Source organism: Aedes albopictus, chromosome 3, assembly GCF_035046485.1.
Source record: "Aedes albopictus strain Foshan chromosome 3, AalbF5, whole genome shotgun sequence".
Taxonomy (NCBI): domain Eukaryota; kingdom Metazoa; phylum Arthropoda; class Insecta; order Diptera; family Culicidae; genus Aedes; species Aedes albopictus.
This window is the reverse complement of record NC_085138.1, coordinates 445,886,244-445,911,150: the sequence shown is the minus strand read 5'-3', so window position 1 is coordinate 445,911,150 and position 24,907 is coordinate 445,886,244. Positions and strand designations below refer to the sequence as shown.

Genomic DNA, 24,907 nt, shown 5'->3' with positions numbered 1-24,907 from the left:
ATGACAAGAAAAATGGTGGAAATAGTCGATTCTAACATTTTCCAGGATTCTTTCAATTAATGGCTGTATATGTGTGGACTAGACTAGACTAGACTGGATAGGTCCAGTTTAGCAAAGCCGAAATTTCCCAAAAATCGAAAGAAGACGAAAAACCACGACGGGTTGTTTCGTCTTTTTTAGTTTTTTTTTTTATTTCGGCTTGGGAAAACTAGTAGAAGCAATGAAATGTGATCCACATATGTGGAGGAAGGGTTTATTTTGAAATGCACTAACGTCTTTATGAAATGTTTGTGCCGATAAATGACCCAACATGCATCTACAATATAAAAATTCGCAATTTTAATGTGTTAGAACTACTTGGCCATGAAATGTACGCTGTTACTCTACTGTGCGTTGGGTCGATCGGATGCCGCAGACTGATGGAGGTTCTATTTTTTCGTTCTTCAATTTGTCGCGTCATCGATAGGCGTGGTTTACATCGCCAATCACGGGTGACTACTGGGTCGACAACGTGCCCTATCCTATTCCTGAGACTCAGTACTAGTAGGGACGATGCGGAAATTCTCTGTTTCTATGGTGGCGTTTGACTTAAGCCTTCACTACACGCTTTGCCAAGTGTGCAAATTTTTCCGCACGCATAACCCAGCAGGCCAACAGCGGTCGCAACATTGACAAAACATCGGAAATGTCAAGCGTTTAATTTGATGTTGGTTGATGCGTGCGGAAAAGTTTGCACACTTGGCAAAGCGTGTACTGAAGGCTTTACGAACAATTCTTCCAATCCTGGATGACCATGTTGATATTACTATGGTTGGGAGTTTCGAACTAGGGTCATGTACCATTTGGGCAGGTGTACCTATTTTGGGCACTTGCCGTTCTAACTAAGTCAATTTCAAACCCAACTGATTTGAGTTTTTGTATAGGGTTAGATACAATACGGATCTGCGCGAGTGCCAAAAATTAAGTTATTAGATATAAAAATTACTTAATTATAGCGGCTAGTGCCCAAAATAGGTACACCTGTCCAAATGATACAAGACCCTACGTGCATTTCAAGTGGTTCGGTACGGTTATCTTTGTTTTGCTTTGCTCTGTAAAGTATACTAAGCAATCATTTGACATATTCGTCGGTTTTTCTCGTTATTCTTGTAGAAAAAGTTTACCTTAGCTAGTGGCATACTGGAACAAGCACCCTATATCCTATAAATTCTCCATACATTTATTGAATTCTTACGTGATACACAGAAGTTTACTTGGTTAATCATCCCTTGAAGATGCTAGACAACAACAACTGATTCACAAGTTAAAAGCAATCTTTTACCAAAACATGCCTTACGAAGACAAATGAGATTGCACAACACAATCTTACCAGATCATCTTGGAGTCTTGTTTTGTTGATAAAGATGAAAAAATATAAACTTTTGTAGCGCATGACTCACAGAGTATGCGCGTAAAAGATATCATGATGATTAAATGCGATCATCCTTTTTTGCGACAGTAAGTGAAAATACAGCTCATGCGTATTTAGCTTGTGAATCATAAGTTCACTGTTTTCTTCTGGTTATACTTCACTTGACTAAATAGTATGCTTCTCAGCATGGATTACAAAGCGCACCTTCAAAGTCATTGAATGTGTATTTTACTTTGCTAAATGGCTGTCGCAAAGATCTTCATCTTGAATTTCTGCCGCTGTCATCGGGATATGAAGACATCGACGATGGAGTTACGCTTTGGAAAATGTCATTTCGACATATCTAAATTGAACCACATCCAGCTCATTTTAGAAGCTTAACCTGAGAATGTGGTATATGGAAAGCTTGTGCGGCTAAACCAGCTCTACAAGAAAATCACGGAAAACCCACTCTTTTTTGAATATTTAAGGTAAATGTCACGGACTACCTTTGAAAAATGCCAATTGGTATTCACCATGGAATTTTTCGAAGGTAGGTAGCCAAGATATGCCGAAATGACATTTTCAGCACTGGTAAGGCTCTGTTGATAAAAACCTTCCGTCGTTCAGTGTGTTCTCCACTGATACACACCATGTTTCACTAGCATAGAGTGGCACAGCTTTTATCTTGTACCGAATTAAAAGGTACGAAACCGATTACACTCATTCGAACAGCTTTTAGGTTCGAATTGAAAATTCAAGTTTTGAGACGTTCATTATTCTACTGACTGTCTTTATTCATTTCTGGAACTCGCAAATCCGCCCTCATCTTCTTGATCTGTGCACCTACAATGTCAATCTTGGTGTCGTGGTCGGTTACCATTTGTCTACCAAGATATTGTAAGCATTTAAAATTCTCCAGTGCTTGGTCAGCTATCGTAATGCCTGACCGTGTTTATATTAAACGATATAGTCTTGTTGACATTGAGACCTGCCGCATATAGAGGCCATCGCTCTCGGCTTTTCACAATCCAATCAAATGAAGTATAGATTACACTTGAAAACTATTCAATGGTACTATACGATTCCTTGAGTTGTTAACCACAACAAATGTATTCGTTCCAAGATAAAAAGGAAGCGAATAATACAAAGCACATACAATCGATCCTAACCAGAAGACAACATCAATCAAACCAAGCAGTCATCTCCTTATACATATGCTTCTTGGAGGACATTATTTCGCAACTACCCGGGTAGACGAGAATATCTAAATCATATCTCAAATCGAACACTTTTTGCTGTCATAGCTCGATGTGATTTTGATGAGTTATTCAAAAATCTAATGAATATCGCACGAATAGCTCAAATAGGTATGATATCAGTTTTTGTTCATGTCGAAATAGCTGAAAATTTCTACATAAGAACAAGTTTAGCTCTTCTGCGCGAAATGGAACACATACACCCATAGAGATGGCTCAATGTTAGTGAAATGCCATGTGCCCCTTTCTGAGCTGTGGAAACGAAGAACCTATAACACAAAAGTACATTGGAACCTTATGAATGCACAACGCCGCACGTTGGGCGCCAATGTAACGAAAAAATAACATTGAAACCTTATAAATGCGCAACGCCCAACGTTGGGCGCCAATGTAACGAATAAATTGGAACCTTATAAATGCACATTTTATTTTCCGTATCGGGCCCCACGTTTGGGAACTAGATACGAACAATAAAATGGAACATTACAAATGCACAAAACACAAACATGCAACACATAACATAAATTGTGCCCAGTTATCCAAATAGATAACGAAGTCCGAACCCAGGATGACGAGGTTTCATTATTGTTCTTGGTTCATCAGTCATCCTAGAAATGTATTTTGTTTGGCAGTTCGCCTTTTAGTTCGCAGCATCTGTTGCTGCATTCATAGCTTGTTTTGGTCTAGGAATTTCTAATCCTAAGGGGGCATCTCCATTCGAGCAACAACACAAGACCGTCTACAATTTGATGTCCGTGTTAGGGGACGGCTTGCGTGTTTTGTACTGGATCACTCCTAAAATGTTTGGAGCACTACAAATGCACATTAAGATTCAGGGACAGATGTACAAACCTTAGTATAACATACAAAATAAACTGACAAAATGTTCACAACAATTTACACACACTCCATGCAACAATCGAAGAATTTTCCATGAATTGGAGAATGCAATTCATGGAAAATTCTTAAATCTACTTTACAACGTATCAACTATATTACAAACGTAACAAACCGCATGCTCTTATTCCAATGTTATTTACAACAGCGAGCCACAGTTGAGTGGTAAGCATCGTCGCCTGTGAATCCTAAGGTCGTAGGTTCGATGCTGCATGCTGACATTTTTTTTATTTTTTTTTTAGAAAAAAGTGACAAATCTTGTCTGCTATTATTTTGATCTTGTAATATCTTAACGAGCTATTATTGAGTAGTTCACCATATAAGATTTTGCTATTATTTCTGTTCTTTTACCTCTCATATCAATCAAACCAATATCAGTTTTTGCTCTTCAGTAATTCAATCAATCATAGCTGAATATGCTATTCACCAGATTTTTCCACCTACTCGGGTAGGTATAAGCTGGGCAACACTACGATTACGATAGTTACGTTCGGTTTGCTATTTGCAGGGTTTCTTTATGTACTACGGTTTTATATCAAATTGCAGAACTATAATTGAAATATAGAAAGCTTCTAAACAACAGAAAACACTCTTCTCGAACAGCAGCGTTAAATTCAGATGACAAAATTCACTTCACCGACATTCATTGTGGCACCAAAAACACGACCACCACAAACTCTTCCATGCTTCAAGGCATCCGAAGGTGCCAATCCCCAACTCGTGCACCACCAAATCAAGTTCTTCAAAGAGTTACCATAACAGGAACCGTCGTCGTTCCTCGAAATAGCTTGGAGCAGAACAACTTTCCGCTGACTGTGATGTGCGTACGCGAATCACCACCGGCTAAACAGCCTAACCAAAACAAACGAAAACAACTCTGGCACATACCAACTACTGACTCTCGGCGGTCTCGTTCCGTTCCGTACACTAGATGCTTGTAGCTGTGCCGGGACATTAGTAACTTTCAGCACCGACCAGTAAACTATTTGCTGCTAAACCTCCTCTCACTTTGTATTCGGCTCGGCTGGCAGGCGGCGAGAGACACACGATGACAAGGTGCGACCGACGCGGTTTTCAAAAACTGGCAACTACCAATATCTCTCGATTCTCGATTTACTCGAACGTGCCCCGTCTGAACAGACTGCAGTGCGATTCACTACTAGCTATCGGGAAGTTGTGGGCATTGAAAACAGTTCCAACATTAATACTTGCTTCTCCGCCGACTCGCTAATTTAGAAACCAAGCACACCGCGTGCTTGCGTCGTTGTCGTCGTCGTCGAGGGTTGCCCCGACGATGGATGGATACTCAAAAGACTTGCATATGGGGTTAAGGAGGTAATACTGAGAACTGGCTCAGCATCAAGCGTCACCCATCATGGCATGTGCAGCCGCAGGCCAGATACGGTTCGCAACATTTACGTCATCGTGGCCATCACGACCACCACTGTGCGTTCTGCGTATGGAGTTCACCGGAGAAGTCTCCGGAGATCAAATTTTACCACCCGTCGACGACAGTTCGAATCGACGACGATTGAGGTGGCTCAGTGGTTGGTATTTTCGTCTAACTTCAAGTGGCAGGGCAGCAGCCAGCGTGTAGATGTTCAACGAATTGTCAAGTACGTAACAACCGCGCGGCTGACACCGCCGCCGTCACCGACACTACCGCCCAGTTGCAAAGCGTTTAATTGCAATCCAAAGAATTCCTCATTTCAAAGGCGAACCGGTTTGCGTAGCGTATGCAAGCACGTTGCTTCTCTTGCTGCAAAAAGATAATTCACCGTGGGGCGGCTGCACCGTGCTTTGCCGGGCGGACGAGAGCGTCGCGACGACCCGACAGTCCCGAGAGGAAGGTGGTACCAAAATGGGATCTTGATTTGGTTTTGTATTATCGATAGCAAAAAAAATGCTATTTTTGCAAATGTTCGTTAAGAAATACTGTATTCTTTCCGTTGCGAATTATTTTTAGAGAGTTATGCAACGATATAGTCATTGCTAAACATTTATCATGTCCGGTTAATTTGTTTGCATCGCAGTGAGTTTCAGGTGACAGCTTCACTGTCTTTCTCACGATTTACCTCGCGATTTTGAATACAGTGATAGACATTCGTTTAGCCGAGGCCAAAAAATTTTCAAAAAAGTGTTAGGAAACTCATACAAAAGATTTTATGATTAAACTTTTTTATCGTGGTGATAGTATATCTAGTACTGTTTTATAAAAATGTGATACATCACACTTACATATACACTGAAACAAAAACGAGGGTAAAAACCTTGCAAATGTCATTTTTTGCCTAGACATTCGTTTAGCCGAATTGTACAATTTTTAGAATTCCATAATAAAAAACTAACAAATTTCGAAAAATATCCAACAAAATCATTTTGTATGGTGACCTGCATTATAGATCGACTTGTAAATCATGAGTTAGATCGTTTTTGGAAGTGTTGCCATATTAATTATGCATGCATCACATATAAATATGTCATAATATTGTAAATGTTTCCAAATTGAGATTTGATGTAGTTATTTTTATCTGAAGTGTTTCAAAAGAATCTAATGGAAGTTCCATGACCAAAGCAGGTTGAAAATTTACGAAAACCAATGTTTTTAACAGAAAAAATAACGCAAGCCATGAAAAAATCACATATTTAAGTATTATTTTGATGAAATATGATGGTTTTACTTGCATAAATTACAGCGTTTTCTACTATTACGTCTTCTAATAGCTCTCAATACCTTCTAGACTGTATTCTGGCTGAATTAACATACATTGGACGGCTCACATTTCGAGAAATGGCACCGAAAGTTTTCAAATTTCTAGCATGAACTACTTGTTTCGTAATTTAGACATTCTTTTCAAACCAATCATGTTAAAAATGAATGTGGTTCACAACAAAGACTCATTTATAATATATTTCTTCAGATTGAATGAAATAAGTCAATTGTTTGACCATATCTTACCTTTTTGTATGAGCATCTGCTTTAAAATAAACAGGGTTCAAAAATTCCAACTCTTCTTGCAGTTCTTTCGTTTGACAGTCTTCTTATTCATTTATTAATGTTAGTATTATATAGTTATACTTCAGAAGCTTCCGGATATGTCTTTATTACTACACAGAACTTTTTAATTTAGCTTTTATCAATCCCATTTTGATGTTTAACCAGCCAAAAACATACAGGGGATAGACAAAATGATCGGGACAGGCAAAATTTTCACTTTCCAAAAAATGTTCAATTAGCTGTAACTTTTCGAAAAGTGCATCAAATATTCTCAAATTTTTACTGTAAGTTCTTCAACTAGTTGTGTATCAGTGAACAAAATTTGGAAAAGATCGGACAATTCTTCACGAAGTTATAAAGATTCTTGAAAGAGATAAAATTATCCGATTGTTAACTTTGAGTTGTTATATCTCCGGATTCAATGAACCGATTGCATTGGAATTTTGACCATTCATGACTTATATAATGAACTCTAGAAAACATTTTACTTAACTTGAATTTTTTAACAAGAGACAAAATTATAGCGATTTTAATTTTTTCACGATATTTTAGTAAATTGGTCTATTTTGAATATGCATCCCATTACTTTTTCAATTTATTGGTGGCTATGTTGTTACTTTCCTTCAAATCGCATTTAAATATAAGGCAATTAGAGGGAAACTAAATGAACTATAATTTGCATCTTGAATTTTGAAACGATGTTGATGTTTTTAATAATTGGGTGTTTTATTAGAAAAATAATCTAATCGTTATAATTTTCTTCCGTGTTAAGAATATTTAGTTAAGGCAATGGATTTTCATAGCTCATTATATAAGTCATAAATGGTCAAAATTTCATTGCATTCGGTTCATTAAATCCGGAGATATAACAGCTCAAATTTGGCTATCGGATAATTTTACCTTTTTCAAAAATCTTTATAACTTCTTGAAGAATTGTCCGATTCTTTCCAAATTTTGTCCACTGATACACAACTAGTTGAGGAACTTACAGTAAAAATTTGAGAATATTTGATGCACTTTTCGAAAAGTTACAGCTAATTGAACATTTTTTGAAAAGTGAAAATTTTGACTGTCCCGATCATTTTGTCTATCCCCTGTATATGCTTTATATTCTCACGACACTTTATGCAATAATTTAAACATTTCCAACAATAATTCTGTGCCATATTTTAAAAACAACTAATCTAGCTTACATTAGAGTGTTTACAAAAAGCATTTTCCTTAAATAAATAAATTTATCATCGTTTCTCCTTATGGGGACAAATTTTTGTAATATTTCTTTGAATTGCCCAAATAAATAAACTTTTCAGGTCAATTATCTTGCTAACACGTCATAAACTAAATGCCTTGTGGTATATCCTCGAAATACACTCACGAAATTACAAAAAAAACCTATTGAAAACCAATTTTTCATTTACCTCGGCTAAACGAATGTCTAGGCAAAAAATGACATTTGAAGAGTTTTTACCCTCGTTTTTGTTTCAGTGTATATGTAAGTGTGATGTATCACATTTTTATAAAACTGTACTAGATATGCTATCACTACGATAAAAAAGTTTTATCATAAAATCTTTTGTATGAGTTTCCTGACACTTTTTTTGGTCTCGGCTAAACGAATGTCTATCACTGTACATATGGGATGGTAACATAAGGCTGAATTTCAAAAAGCTGAATTCACAAAAGGCTGAATACGAAAGGCTGAAATCAAGAAAGTGTAACATAACGCTGATATTACAAAAGGCTGAAAATACGAAAATGAATATACAGTGCTGGACGAAATGAAGTGCGCATTGGCTGTTTTTCATACAAATTTCTCATGTTCAGGGTGTCGAATCTCAGTTTCTTATGCACCGATTGATCCCAAATTTTGTCTGGACATTCGTAATAACTTGAAATTTCTGAGCAAACCTTTTCAAAATATCGTTACATTCCCATTTCAAGAAAAATTGCTAAATTGAGATTTTTTTATTATTTTGTATACGAATTACTTGAAGTAAATGGTTTGTTCAAAAAAGTTGTGTGTTTCGTTAGACTAATCAACTTTGCAAAAGAATATATTTACCTAAAAATTTAAATTTCGGAATTATGTATTCCAAAATCAAAATTTCTCAATTTTTCTTGTAATGGGAATTTTGCGATTATTAAACAATTTTGTTCAGAAATATTTTCTTTTTTCACAGATCGACTTCCAAGTTATTACAAATGTCCAGACAAAATTTGGGATCAATCGGTGCATTAGGAGCTGAGATTCGACTCCCTAAACATGAGCATTTTGTATGAAAAACAGCCAATGCGCACTTTATTTCGTCCAGTACTGTATAAGTTATAGTTCTTCTTCCTTTTCTTAGAGTAACGCCCGAACTGAGATCAAGCCTGCATCTCAGATGCCAAAGCTAACAGGTGTAACAGGTACGAAGATACTCAATGCCAAAGGGAGTCAAGAAAATTTTCATAATGAAAAGTTTTTAGTCCGAACACGAATCGAACACGTAGCCCTCAGCATGTGCATTAGAGGCGAAACTGATCTCAGTGCAGAGGCTAGTGGCTAGGGGCAAGACATTGTGAAATCCTGGGAAGCGGATCTGGTTGGATGGTTAGAACACTTGACTATCACGCCGAGGACCTGGGATCGAATCCCACTCCCGACAAACTCACAAAATGTGAGTTCTTCCTTCGGAAGGGAAGTAAAGCGTTGGTCCCGAGATGAACTAGCCTAGGGCTAAAAATCTCGTTAATACAAAAAAAAAGACTGTGAAATCCGGAGTAACTCTGAGCAATTCTGAGTAACTCTTTTTGTTCGAATCCATTCAGAAACGTCTCTACGAAGCGGGAAATCGGGTAAAAGTGCTCAATTTTTCACTGGTATCAGGCAACACTTTGGGAAAACCAGAATGACGCAGAGCTATCCAGAGGAATTCTGAGCAACACTTCGATAACAGAGTTACTCTCGTTGTATCTGTCTTGCCCCTTTGCCCCTAGTGGTGCATACCAACGAACACAAAAAGGAACTGATAAAATTCATAGTTATTTTTTTTCCTTTTTTAGACATGAGCTATTCTTTCGAGTCATGTTGTGTTGAAGATTGTTGTCATTACGGTTACTAACAATATCATCAGAGATTTTCCCTTCTTTGAAATATACACTCCCGATCAAAAGTTTGGGGTCACCCCCTCAAAAACATGTCATTTTTATAGGCCCATATCTCCGCCAATTTGCGTCCGATTTCAAAACCCTAGGTTTCATTCAAAAGATAATAAGTCAAAGAAACTTTGAACATGATTTAAAAGAAACTTTTTCAAAAAAAATTGTATGTAAACTTAACCCAAAGTTGCCAAATTTTCTAAAAAATGAATACAAACTTACGGCAGTGTCGCTGGAAATTGGGTCGACCAAATTTTAAGATGAGAGTGGTAATATAACCCATTTTCTATTAGCTTTCAACTGCTTTTTACAGAACTTAGCTAAAAAATCTAGAAAAAAAGTAATTAAGTAAATTAACTCTTCATGTCATCGACCAAAAGTTTGGGGTCCCTCAATTGTATCAGCCAACAGTTTGGGGTCACTTTCTTAAAACATGGAAAAGTGATTTGGTGATATCTTCATCATCTATAGTTCAATTTTAATTCTTTTTGGCTCATTTCAAAGATAATTAACTAAATTTACGTTTGATGTCTTTAACTTAACGTATTTAACGATTTTTGTATATAAAAATGTTATGTAAAGTTAATACATTTCACCACATTTCTAAAAATGAGGCAACTTTACGTTAAGTTTTAGTATGTAAATTTCAACGAATATGTGTGGTTCAATTTCTATGCAGTAAGTATCATTCATTATGTTTCAAATAAGCCAAGAATTAAAATTGAATGAAAGATGACATAGATATCAACCAATCACTTTTCCATGTTTTACGATAGTGACTCCAAACTTTTGGCCGATACATCATTTTGAGGGGTGACCCCAAACTTTAGGTCGATGACATCAAGGATTAATTTACTTAATTACTTTTTTTCTAGATTTTTTAGCTAAGTTCTGTGAAAAGCAGTTGAAAGATAATAGAAAATGGGTTATATTACCGCTCTCATCTTAAAATTTGGTCTACCCAATTTCCAGCGACACCGCCGTAAGTTTATATTCATTTTTTAGAAAATTTGGCAACTTTGGGTTAAGTTTACATACAAAATTTTTTGAAAAAGTTTCTTTTAAATCATGTTTAAAGTTTCTTTGTCTTATTATCTTTTAAATGAAACCTGAAATGACATGTTTTTGTGGGGGTGACCCCAAACTTTTGATCGGGAGTGTATGCTTTTCTTTTGAAAAATACTGTCTTAGTAATGTAGGCGTTTAATAATCCATAGCATTATGACCAGTAGTAAAACTCCCTGATTCAGAACATAGTAACTGAAGCATGTTCCCTCAAAATGGCTTAGCTTGGCCAACCATGAACTAAGGGCGGTCAATCGTCAAGCTCAAGCAAAACCAATGCGAGTTCAATGGCTAGGTAATCGACCAACAAGCAAATATTCAAATAGATCGTAAAATCAATGAATGTATGTAATTATTCCCAAACGTCTGTTTCTTCTGAGTAATGCTGTTGTAGGGATTGTTGGCAACAATATCATCAGAGATTTTCTCTTCTTTTGAAACCAGGTTATTTTTTTGAGAAATATTGCCATGAGTGATCAATAAAGCATACCATGGACTTGATATGATTTTGAGAACGACTGATTTTGAATTAATGGCGTTGAATGGTCATTTCAGCCTATTGTGATTTCGGCCTTTTGAAATTTTCAGCCTTTTGAGTTTCAGCCTTTTGTGTTTCAGCCTTTTGTGTTTCAGCCTGTTATATGTAAACCACACCGCCCCAGCCCCCCCCCCCCCCCCCCCCCAGGGGACAACAAAAGGCTGAATGCACGAAAGGCTGAATACGAAAGGCTGAAATGATGAAACTGATACCTAAGGCTGAAATGATAGAAGGCTGAAAATTAAAAAGGCTGAAAATGATACAATCTGCGTAAGTAGTTACAGCACTTTTCTAATCTTGGCGTAACATGAGACAGAGCCTGCTTCTGTGCTTAGTGTTGTTTGAGCACTTCAATAGTTGAGCTTTCTCTGCCAATGGCTATTTTGTATTCGTATATGGTCTGGCAGGCACGAAGAAATCATGGAAATTACCATTACGAGAAATTCCTGGCCGGAACAGGGATCGAACTCGTCACAAGGGCACTACTTGTAGGCTTGTACTTAGTAAAGAGGGTAATGACGCAAAACATCGAACACAAAAAGTGACTGATGTATTTTTATAAAAGATTTTACCTTCTTTACTTGCACACGAGTCCATGCCTAGTTTCTCTAGTATTGGGTTGGAATCAAATAACTGTAGCTCCTGTACAACCAAAAACCTGCGCTGTTTTGACTCTTCTGTGACATTTGTACTGCTTGGTTATTACTTTCCGATCCAGAGCACAGTAACGAAAGCATGTTCGCCCAATGATAAAAAATGACTTAGTTTAGCCAACCCTGAACTAGGGATGAAAGCTTGAACAAAACCAATACAATTTCCATGGCTTGGTTGTCGACTGAGCTGCCGCTGTTTGAAAACTAGTCGACAAATTACTATTTCAGCCTTATAACATTCCAGTCTTTTGAACCTTTCAACCTTTCGTAATTCAGCCTTATGTTATTCAGCCTTCTGGTATTTCAGCCTTTCGTATTTCAGCCGAATGTACGTGACCCGACTGGGGCGCACCAGATATATTCACGGAACTAGAAATCAACCCAAATATAGGTTCTTTTCACTCATATCGGCTCTTCCTTGCGAGAACACAAATTTGGCTAAAATGTGTTAAAGCTCTGAGTGGATATTGTACGTCTGATCCCGACTGAAAATCGCAACCCATCGTAAAGTTGTTTCTACCCAGCGTTGACTTTCAAACTACCCTAGTGGGTTGAAATAAACTCACTTTTGGCTTCTCGCACGTACTTTGTCGGCTAGGTCGCTGTATTTTGCTTTATTTTTGACAACATTGTGTAGGGGAGATGGATGAAACAACCCACTGCTGGGTTAAAAGTTTAAGCGATTTACCTAATTTTGCGTTCATTTGACATGTGTTTTGGGTAATCTGTTTTTTTTTTCGTGTTACAGGAGGTTTCAGGGGGTCCTACGCAGTGACGATTTCCTAACCTAAGATCTACCTATGAGCGTTCCATGCGGTTTCAGAGGAATTCAGACGTTTCAAAGGGTCCAGGGATGTTCTGGAGGAGAACGTGCCTCTAGAGCCGACCTACTGATACCAGGGGTGTTCCAGGTGTTTTAGGAGCGTTTCAGGGATCTTCAAGGGGTTTCGAGGGCGTTCCATAGAGATTTTTGGCAACTGGGTCATAGAGGCGTCCAAGGGAATTCCAGGGGACTTCAGGGTCATTCCAGGGGGCTTTAAAAGGTTGCATATGTGTTCCAGACAGTGGCGTCGCGTAACCTCACTTTTTACCTGTGCACCGACCAGGGATGGGAACACTCACTTGGAAAGAGTTACACTCACTTGCTATTTTCTCAGCTCAGAAGCGTGCAATCAAGAAACGATGTATGGACGACTTTTGGCTTGTGGTTTTGTCTAAAACTTTGCCGAATAGAGTAAGGGTCGCCCACGCATACTAAAATCGTGACAGAGCTGTGAAAGCGACTCTCCACGAGGTGAGTGTAATTTACATTCACCTTGTGGAGAGTAGCCTTCGCAGCTCCCTCACGACTTCGGTATGCGTGTGCGACCCCTACTCTATTCGACAAACTTTTAGACAAAACCTAAAGGCAAAAGTCGTCCATACATCGTTTCTTTATTGCACGCTTCTGAGCTGAGAAAATAGCAAGTGAGTGTAATTCTTTGCAAGTGAGTGTTCCCATCCTTGGCACCGACCCTAAAACTTGCAATTGCAGGAGATTTATGATCAAAATCGAAATAGAAATGAGTGAAAGCAGGTATTCTCGTCATTTTCTAATTATTACAAGCAAATTTGTTCAAAAATTGAAGAATTTATCGGAGGGTTTCAGGTTCCCAGTTACATTATAGAAGTTTCAGGGGCGTTCCATGCGATTTCACCAGGTTTTACTGGCGCTCCAGTGTTCCAGAGGATTCCTGAGAGTTTCAGAGGTGTTCCAGCGGGTTTCAGGGAACTTTAAGAGCGTTCAGGGGTTTTTAAGCGGTTTCAGATGCGTTCAAGGGATATTTAGGGGTGTTCCAAGGGATTTCATGAGCTCCCGTTGGGTCCAGGTATTTCAGGGGCATTCCATGAGGTTTCAGGGACGTTCCAGAGTTTTCCATCGGCTTTCAAGGGATTTCAAGTTTCAGTTTCCAGGGACATTCAGTGAGTCCCAGGGGCGTCCTAGTGGTGTTCCATGGGACTTAAGGGACGTTGAAGCGTGTTACAACGGGTTTTAGAGAGTTTAACCTTCCTTTTGCATCACGTTTGCAGCAGCTTGCTGACGTAGTGTATGGTTTGGGTAAAAAATTACCCTAATGCCAAAGGAGGGCTAAGGAGCGATCCCGGGTTTTAAGGGGATTCGAGGGCGCTCTAATGAGTTTTAGGGGTTTTCAAGGGGATTTCATGGGCGTTCAATGGGGGTTTCAGGTACGTTACTGGGTGATTCAGCGGGTTTCAGGGAGTTTCAGGAGCATTACAAGGGTTTTCAAGAGGGTTCAGGGGCGTTCCAGGAGCTTCCATGAGGTTTCATAGGAGGAGCTCCAGAAACATTGGAAAGTACTCAAAATCTTCTGAAACCCCTTGGAACTTTGTTGAAAGCCCTCTAAATTTACCCTGAATCTCCTGGAAACCCTTCCAGAGCCCAGCCCTCGAGAAACCCTCTGAAAACCATTCTCTGGATCCCCTACGCAGCCCTATGGAACTTCCGCGATGCCTGTTAGTTCCAAGAATCTATCCAAGGAATCAAGGGTTGGGTATAGGGAGAGGATGACGCTTGCTACGTCAGATTGCCGGTCAACGTTACGAAAGGGAATGAATTGGTGGTTGCGATCGTTTGCGTAACTAGCATGCTAACGATTCCGGAGTAGCAAGTACGTACAGACGGTCAATCAAATTCAAACTCATTTCATCAATAAGAAGTTCCAAATTTTCATTATTATTATCATTATCTTTATAATGGAGATTTTCATCCAAGAGCTGGTTTATCTTCTCAGATTTTCATAACCTGCTCCACAAAATGAATGAAGTAATCCATAGAATGATCTATAAAGTATAGGAACTTATCTTTAAAATATGGGTAATGATCCATGAAACTACAGGGATAGTTTGCTAAAATAGTCTAAATGCATTGTTTGGCACAGAAATCAGAAGAAATTATGGCAAAAATGCGATCATCCGCCAAGGGAACTTGATGAGATCTTTATGGATATGATGCGGCCATCTGAGTTCTATGATTAAAGATATTAAATCAATTCCGAAATAATAATCAAAATTATAGCATTGCACATTGCTCGGGAAGCTTGGGTAGAGCACGTCTCACCGTTTGCTACCTATCAAGCCACCCATACGTAGTGCTATCAGTAATCGTTCGTATGACACATTAGTCGTGCAAAAAAGTGCAACAACAGTAGTCATAGGTAGATAGATAACATTGTACTTCCAATTGAATCGCAAATGAACATGAACACACCGCAGGAATGCCGATCGTCGGGTTGGTCATGGTTAGACACTAGAAGAAAAAAAAACAACATCCTCGCCGCAATTTCATTGATCAAGAAGCGAGCATATTGTCACGTAGGGTTTATACCGTTGATCGTAAATCTCGGATCGGCCGTGTTTCGCGAGCTTCTGATGTCAGCACTCTCGTCAGGTCAGGTGGTGAATGCTGTAAAAGTCTATTTCGATAACAACAATGAGATGCTGCACTGTGCTGTGCTGCCGATGAATGACGACGGCGATAAGTCACACAAGCACACACTCAGCCGAAAAATTACCAAACTCGTGCGCGCTGATTGATAATGAAAACTTTTCAATCGGCAAGAAAACAAAAACAAGAAACCACATCAACAATAAGTGGTTATTTTGTGTGTGACGAATAGCCCAATCACGATTCACGTTCCGTTCGCACCGATACACTAATGAGAAAATGACGTCAAAGAGGCATAGAAGGACAGATCATTGCTGGATAGTTCGATGAATCATTTAGGAACCCGACGCAAGAAATATCCGAGAATGTGTGAATATTTCTAGACTGACATGCGAAAAGGGTGAAACAACTGCAGTTACTTGAGCTTTTCCCGCAGTGGTCCGAATATGCAAATATCGGGCAAAACTATTGAACCATATAAGCCAACTTGCTTTGTTGTTGAACAGTCCTTACTTGTTATGTCCTAACATTGCAATGTTATGAAAGTCCCGACTGAAAAAAATCCTTCTTCTCAGTGTTCGATGAACACTTCGAACAAAAGGCTTTCAACACCTTTGAACCATAGTAGGAAATTGTCACGAAATATCCATTTTTCAGTTCCGTCATATCCTGTGCAAATTCCCATTCGTTAATGTAAACCTTCAATAATACTGGATAAATATGACAAAATAATGAGGTCGTTACTTAGCAGTTTCTACTAGAGCCAATGAATTTGGTAAATCATCAAATGACATATTTTTTTTACATTTTACAACCAATGCACGTTTTAAGCGAAGCAGTGTTGTCGAGGTGGCTATGGAAACGAGTTCATTTTCCGTAAACGCTCAAACGTCATACCAATGGACAGGTCCATACGCAAATCTCATCAAGGTGCTAACGTTTTGGCACCTCTTGGCAGTTGGAATCTTTTTTAATCGATTTTGCACACCTGTGGCCGCACCGTTGCACCGTTTTTTGACCAGAAGTAAATTTCATCCAGCAAGAAATTTTTTGCAAGCATTTAAGCGAGTTATCCCCACGTGAAGCGCCAGAGAGAAATTTGGCACATTGCTGCAATCGCAGTATGATGATTTGTAATCCCAGAAACTTTTATTGACGATTTTGAAACCAAACACTTGCGGTTTAGCTACTGAGCCAGAAGCTCCATGTATAAAAATAAACTTTCTAAAAATTCCTTCTAATCACAGAAATTTTAACAAATTGTCTTCTGAAAACTTTCTTTTGCTGAATTTACGGAAACCAGAGTGAATATTCAACAGATTTAACCGCGATTTTTACAGATCTCTATGGGAGTTCTTCATGATAACTTCCAAAGATCCATTGTTTATTTTGAAAAAAAAAGAAAAAAAAATCCAACAAACTTTCAATAGCTAAACCAGAAAGTCATCAAAGAATTCGGAATTCATTTGAATATTCCAAATAAAAATTGAGCTTCATATCATCCTATTAGAGTAGTGTTGCCAGTTATAATACTATATATGACCATTTTGTTAGCATCAATAATTAGACGTGCAAATAAACTTATGAAAAACTCCGATTCCTCGATTTACAAGTATCGTTTGAATCTGTCAACATATTATTTCAGTTTTTCTATTAGGACAACTTCACTGGTTCTCCTTCTGAGGATTCCTCCAGAATTACCTACTGGGGATTTCTCCCTTTTGAGGATCCTTACAAAAAGTCCAGAAATTCTCAAGTATACATCATGTTCATATCCCAAACAACATTTTGATGACCAATAGGTCTTGAAGAGGTTTTTATAACCATCATAAACCATATATCTATTACATATTGTGATAGTTTATCCCAGTGAGGACGTTACGCCAAAAAGAGAGAGAATTTATGATGGGAATAAGAACCTCTTCAAGTATATTTGACTACAAAATGTTACTTGAGATATGCAAGGGAACAACAAGGAACGAACTCACATTTCTTTAAAAAAAATCCTGCGGGATTTCAACAAGAAACTTTTGAATCATTTCCATAAGAACTCCTGCAGATTTTTCAAAAGAAACTTCTGGAGGATTCCCAGAAATAACTCCTGAATGTTTTCCATAAGGAGCACCAGAAGGGCTGCCAGAAGATACTTCTGAAAGATTCTCATAAGTAACTGCTGAAGTCCTGAAGGATTCCCAAAAGCAACTCGTGGAGGGAGGGATCCCAGAAGAATTTCATGGAGGGTTCCTAGGAGAAACTCCTGAAAGGTTCCCAGAAGGCTTCATGTAACCAATGCAGTAAGCGCACGACCTACTTCCTTGAATATTTAATATATTAGTGTCTGCCACACGATATACGCATGCACAATAGTTATTGGCGGAGGAAGGTTTCTGGATGTGCCCATAGAACACTAAACTAAGGATGTGGGCCTATGGCAGAAAATCCCTAAATATAAATTTAAATAAAAAAAAAACAAAAGTAAGGAGCATGCTTTGTCCCAGTGTTTATTAAAATAACTGTGGGAAGAATTTCAGGAGGATGTCTTGGCTAAAATTCAGTTTGAGTATTCATTAACTCCAATTCCTGGTGGAACTCCTAAAGAAATCCTCGAAGAAACTCCAGAAGGAATTTACAAATGGGCATCAAAGTTTATCCGAGAACGAAAATATTAAAAAAATGTATGGAGCGTAGACTTTGGTCAGAATACCATACCCCCCCTTTCCCTAAAAGTCTACGTGGTTTATGAACGGTGTGGAGAAGGGGAGCAAAATGATGACTTTTTGGCACAGGGTACACGCATTGGTGCATGGATGCCAGGTGTTAAGTGATAGATTGTGTGAAGATAACTGTGATTTGTTGCATAACTTGTAGGCGTTATATGATAGATAGACGCTATGCTGTGATGAAGGAAAGTAGCTAGAATGATACAAAGTATTTAGCAGGAAAAGGACAAGCCAGGGATTGCAACCAGGACCTTCTGTAATCAGAAGCGGTAGCCACTACCACCAATCCCGCCAAATAGTTCTGGAGAAAATCCAAGAGATTAAACAAAATTCTTGAGATTTCCTTTAAAAAATATTGTTGGGAATTTGCCAACATATAATAGCACGAGGGGGTTTTTCCAAATAAATAATACCACAAACGACCGGAGGTATGGGATTTACGTTTAAAGTGGATATTATTATATTCCTGCAATTGGTTAGATGCATGTTTTCAATTAGCTTCATATCTTAATCGTAGAGCGTGTTTAATTAGTGTTTAGATAAATGTTTAATTAGTATTTTGTCCCTTGTAACTTACGTTTAGTCCCGCTGTGCAAATGTTCGTGGGTGATCAGGTTCACAAAGGTCGATTGTGTCTGTGTCTACAGTCTTGGTCGTTCTAGTTACAAGTCCTCCGTACTATATCTTATCCGTACTAAAACAATTTTGTCATGTAGTATTTCATTAGGATTTTACAATTAGTATTTTACCTTTGCATGTAGGTTTTTAGTTTTAAGATATAATCTAGGTTAGAACAAACTCCAGCTCATTGGGTTCTATGAATACTGTAGGAAAATTCACTTTTCACTTAATTTCATCGTTATTCAATCACATACAAATGTTACCTGGATGTATTCGCACTATAGTTATAGGGTTTTAAGAAAAATAGCGAAATAGTAGCCAAATTTTAGTTTTACTAGAGATTAGAATCCGTAACTTGTTGCACGTGAAATTGTTTTCTCCTATGCTTGACTTTAATTATTGTCCTACCTACAATGCCTCACCTCATGACGTTTGACCAACGTCCTCAAGAGCAAAGGTAGTGTAACATACCTGCGTGAGCTAGTGTGTATGGGTGGAGATGTTAGATAGGACGGTGCGTATCTACGCTAGAGGCGTAGTAAACAAATATATTAGAAGTATCTTCTAAAGGGATCCGTGAGGCAATACCTGAAGAAATTTCAGAAAATAGTCATGGAGGAACATATTCAGCTATTCCATAGAAAAACGATATAGTGCATCTCCGATTGTCGTGAAACTTGGTGGGCTTGTAGTTCTTCGGAAATAATTAGACCCGTATTTTTTTCTTCTTTTTTTTTTTTGTTTGAAAGCTATTGAATTGTAGTTTACAGGAAAAAAAATCGTTAAAGGGGCTAAAATGTGAAGAGTACTATAAAATATGCAAATATATTAGTTTTTTCACGTTTTCATGGTCTCGGGACCAAAGAGGTACCCTGGTTTTATATTTTTATCAGAAAATTCAGGAAATTTGGCGTAACATATCAAAAAATCAGAAATATATGTTGTTTTGTTTTTGAGAAGTTTAAAATCGGTCAACTGGTTCAAAAGTTACGATTTTTTGAAAAATTTTAGTTTTGAAAAACCTTTTTTTTTTTTTGGACCACCCTATATGAAAATTGGTCACCCTAATGACGAAATAAAAAAATACGGGTCTAATTATTTCCGAAGAACTACAAGCCCACCAAGACATCGAAATGCGTTTCGGAAGATGGATCATTCCGGTAAGTGTGTCATTCTGGGAAGCGTCGTTCCGCGTAACGACCAATATCTTAATTGAGTTTCAGAGAATTCGCTCGACAAAAGCCTCCATGGAAAAGAGAACACACCTGCCGAAAACCCGATAGTAACACTACATAGGGGAAATTACCTATTCTCGGCCGTTTTGTTCTCTTCGTCTTAGTGGGTTTTTTGAAACCTATTGAACTCAGATTTTGTCTCAAATCCTTCCCAACTAAGTTGAATTATATGGCCAACTTTCAGGCAATTTGGCTGACAAAAACCCCCCATGACGAAGAGAACAAACCTGCCGATTAGGGTGGCCCACACTTATATGAAAAACAAAAATTTCGAAAAATGCCAAGTCTTACCTCCTAAATCAGTTGTTTTGAACTCCCAGAAGCTACGTTCAAAATTTGAGCAAAATCGGTTGAGCCTAAGGGGGCGCTCAAAACGCTTGAAGTTTGTATGGGAATAGTTGGCCAAATGTATGCAGAAATTTTATGTTTTCGAATTTTGCCGCTAGGTGGCGCTGTAAGCGTTCAATAAATAATTCCTTTGGCATTTTTGTAGGTGACTATATACCAAACAACTTTGTCGAAGACCGCAAAGTGATCCAACGTCTGTGAAAAAAGCTATACCCTAGGCAAAGTGAGGCAAAGAATTAAGATTTCATCATTATTCCTTTACATGTACTGAAAAAATATTTATAATGTTTCACCTCACCTTACCTAGGGTATAAGTTTTTTCACAAACGTATGATCACTTTGCGGTCTTCGACAAAGTTGTTTATCATATAGTCACCTACAATAATACCAAAGGGTTTCATTATTGGACACTTACAGCGCCACCTAGCGGCAAAATTCGAAAACATAAAATTTCTGCATACATTTGGCCAAGTTTTCCCATACAAACTTCAAGCGTTTTGAGCGCCCCCTTGGGCTCAACCGATTTTGCTCAAATTTTGAACGTAGCTTCTGGGAGTCCAAAACAACTAATTTAGGAGGTAAGACTTGGTATTTTTCGAAATTTTTGTTTTTCATATAAGTGTGGGCCACCTTACTGCCGATAATACCCATTGTCACCCTATTTGCATTTTTTTTTTCGAGATTCAGAGCGCAACTCTGGCAAAATATTTAAAAGATTCTTGTTGTCTTGGTGGGTTTCTCCAAACATTCTTGTTCTTTTTTTTTGACAAGACCCTGCAGAAATAATTGAAGAACTTCATGGAACATCTTTGATCGTTATGATAAGATCATGGGCAGATTTATCGTAGATTTTTCTAGTTGATGACAGATAAATTTCTCATGGAATCCTTCTGATATCTAATGATAAGCTCATTACAGATCTTTGGCAACATCTTGTTGTAATTTCATCTGGGGTTTCTTAACGTATTACTATCGTGCTCCTTCTGCATTCCTTCCGAAGCATTTGGAGGAATATTTAGTACAAAGCTTGTTACATCTAATGGTGTATATTCAACTAGATAACAGTTTTTCAATAGCTCCCAAGTATTGGAAAAAGCTCATTAATAGCACATTGTGATGCGGAGATCAAAAAGTTATATTCGTTTATTTGAGATAAGAAATTATGTTTTTAAAAATCATATCTATAATTTAATCCTGAGATACCGTCATCGTAGCACATTTAGCTATTGGGTTAGATCTAACCAATAGCAGTGAGCTATTTGATTGATCTTCAAATATCAAATTTTGGATGGTTCAAGAACTAATTTTTGGTTTGATACAGTGATAGACATTCGTTTAGCCGAGACCAAAAAGTTTTCAAAAAAGTGTCAGGAAACTCATACAAAAGATTTTATGATAAAACTGTTTTATCGTAGTGATAGTATATCAAGTACTGTTTTATAAAAATGTGATGCATCACACTTACATAAACACTGAAACAAAAACGAGGGTAAAAACCCTTCAAATGTCATTTTTTTGCCTAGACATTCGTTTAGCCGAGGTAAATGAAAAAATGATTTTCTATAGATTTTTTGCAATTTCGTGAGTATATTTCGAGGATATACCCCAAGGCAGTTTATGACGTGTTAGCAAGATACTTAACCTTAAAAGTTTATTCATTTGTGAAATTCAGAGAAATATTCTAAAAAAATGTCCCGATAAGAAGCGATGATAAACAAATTTATTTAAGAAAAATGATTTCTGTAAACACTCAAACGTAAGCTAGATTAGCAGTTTTGAAAATATGGCACAGCATTATTGTTAGAAATGTTCAAATTATTGCATAAAATGCCATGAAAAAATTAAGTATATTGGTTTTTGGTTCGTTAAACCTTAAAATGGGATTGATAAAAGCTAAAATAAATAGTTCTGCGTTGAAATAAAGACGTGCCCTAATGCCTGTGGAGCAGAGGTTCCCAAACTTTTTGCTATCGCGGCGCCCTTTGACATTTCCAAAAATGTCGCGGCGCACCAAAGTTTTTAACAATTTTTTTTTTATATTTTGGGCAACCCTCACTTCACAGTGTGCAAGACAAAATCGTGAAACACTTCTCTAATATCATGTTTTCAGAATTCAATATTTGGAAAAAAAATTTTTTAAATTAATTTCTCAAAGATAGTTTGAATATTTGTAAGATTCCAAAAATCATGTTGATTTCATCATAGAAGTTTAAAAAAAAAGAAGAAACTCAGATGTACAAGTAAAACAAGCTGCTGAATTTCCTAAATTCAGTCAAAAATTCTAAAGCGTTTGCAATAATTAAAGAATTCTTATTGAATGAAAATGACTACACAGAGCTTGACCAAAGCTTCAACTTTTTGCGGAAATTGCAAAGCAACACTTTTATTATTTTTGGAAAATTTCGGCAAACTGGGACACATGAAGAGATTGTAAAGACCTGCCAGGTGGGCTTTGATTGAACTTATTTTCATAAATTGCAACTTAACCCTTTGGTCCTGGATTAGCCATATATAACCCCATTTATGAAACCGAGCATAACGAGTTCAGCGAGGTTGCGGCAATACTGATGAAACAGTCCAGTTCAAAAAGGTCAAAGCTAGCTCTTCACACTACCAGATCGGAAAACCTGCATGCCGCTAAGCTGTTCCGAAGACCTTGTAATTATTCTGAAAAGAACGTAAATATTATTCATGAAATTAAAACTTTGGACAAGATATAGTTAAATCAAAAGCTAAGCTTATGCTTAAGAATTCCAAAAACAATTTCAAACACTTGAAATTTTAAAATGTGGTTTAAATTGATATGTTTAAATAGGATACCAGAAATCCTATGGAACAATCGAAGAGTCAGGAAAGATTTAAAAAAAAAATGTGAGCGACACTAGTTTTACTAATAAAAAAAAATTAAAAGTCACAAAAGCAAAAATCCTGCGGCGCACCTGGGAAAGGTTCGCGGCGCACCAGGGCGCCGCGGCGCACAGTTTGGGAAGCACTGCTGTGGAGTATACCTGTTTGATACTAGCATTACTAAGACCGTTCGCAATGCTGTTTTATTTTGTATCGCGAGTTTTAAAATTTTTAAAACTCGCCATACAAAATAAAACAGCATTGCGAACGGCCTAAATGAGTTAGAAAACTGCTAAGTGAAAGAACTGCAAGAAGTGTCAGAATTTTTGTACCCTGTTTATTTAAAAGCAGACGTTCATACAAACATGCAAGATTTGGTCAAACAATTGGCTTATTTCATTTAATCTGAAGAAATATATTATAAATGAGCCTTAGTTTTGAACCACATTCATTTTTAACATAATTTATTAGAAAAGAACGTCTAAATTATGAAACAAGTAGTTCATGCTAAAAATTTGTATACTTCCGGCGCCATTTCTCGAAATGTGAGCCGTCCAATGTATGTTATTTCAGCCAGAATATAGTCTAGAAGATATTGGTAGTTATAAGGTGTAATAGTAGTAAACGCTGTGATTTATGCAAGTGAAACCATCATATTTCATCAAAACGATACTTAAGGCGAAACTGGATCCATTTCCTCACTTTTTGGTTTTTGATTTTTTATGAAATAACGCAGCAATATTTTCAAAATCGGTTTTCGTGCACATGTAATGTATGGATCAAGGTATCTCCTGATTTTCTTCGTGGTGGAAAATGTTTGTCGTTTTTGTAGAAACCATTTTTGAATATAATTTCACAAAAAAAATGGTTTCTGCAAAAATGAAAGAAACAAAATCAGAAGATACCTTGATCCATACTCTACATGTGCACGAAAACCGATTTTGAAAATATTGCGTCGTTATTTAATAAAAAAAATCAAAAACCGTAAAAATGAGAAAATGCTTCCAGTTTCGCCTTAAATACGTGATTTTTTGATGGTTTGCGTTACTTTTTCTGTTAAAAACATTGATTTTCGTAAATTTTCAACCTGCACTCGTCATGAAATTTTCATTAGATTTTTTTGAAACACTTCCGATAAAAATAACTACATCAAATCTCAGTTTGGAAACATTTACAATATTATGACATATTTATATAAGATGCATGCAAAATTAATATGGCAACACTTCCAAAAACGATCCAATTTATGATTTACAAGTCGATCTATAATGCAGGTCACCATAAAAAATGATTTTGTTGGATATTTTTCGAAATTTGATAGTTTTTTTTTTTATTATTATGGAATTCCAAAAATTGTACAATTCGGCTAAACAAATGTCTAGGCAAAAAATGACATTTGAAGGGTTTTTACTCTCGTTTCTGTTTCAGTGTATATGTAAGTGTAATGTATCACATTGTTATAAAACAGTACTAGATATGCTATCACTACGATAAAAAAGTTTTATCATAAAATCTTTTGTATTAGTTTCCTTAAACTTTTTTGAAAATGTCTATCACTGTATGTGTAGAATCTCATTGTAGAAGAGTGTACCAAAAACTAATGCAGAAGTAATAATGTATAACTGCCAGAGAGTTCATACGTCAATATCTATATGTTTACAGGTAGAAATTCACTAACCATGTAAACCCTATGCCATGGTTGGCATGTTTTTTCCACTATATCTATGTATAGATACTTAAAAACATAAAG

General features: G+C 37.2%; 2 protein-coding genes across 16 annotated transcripts in view; one reads left to right on the top strand and one right to left on the bottom strand.

Moving 5' to 3' along the window:
* The window catches only part of LOC109425852 (plasma membrane calcium-transporting ATPase 1), a 300,257-nt gene that overhangs the window by 112,238 nt on the left and 163,112 nt on the right, over positions 1-24,907 (bottom strand). Inside the window, exon 1 of one of the 14 annotated variants that reach the window (XM_062856709.1) lies at positions 4,435-5,403. The exons of the other annotated variants lie outside the window; for them this stretch is intronic. The gene's annotated coding sequence lies outside the window, so the exon portion shown is untranslated. Of the gene's footprint in view, positions 1-4,434; positions 5,404-24,907 lie in introns of those variants that run through there. 14 annotated transcript variants of the gene reach the window in all.
* Positions 1-24,907, top strand: part of LOC134289921 (craniofacial development protein 2-like) — a 53,202-nt gene that overhangs the window by 12,482 nt on the left and 15,813 nt on the right. The gene's annotated exons all lie outside the window — the stretch shown is intronic.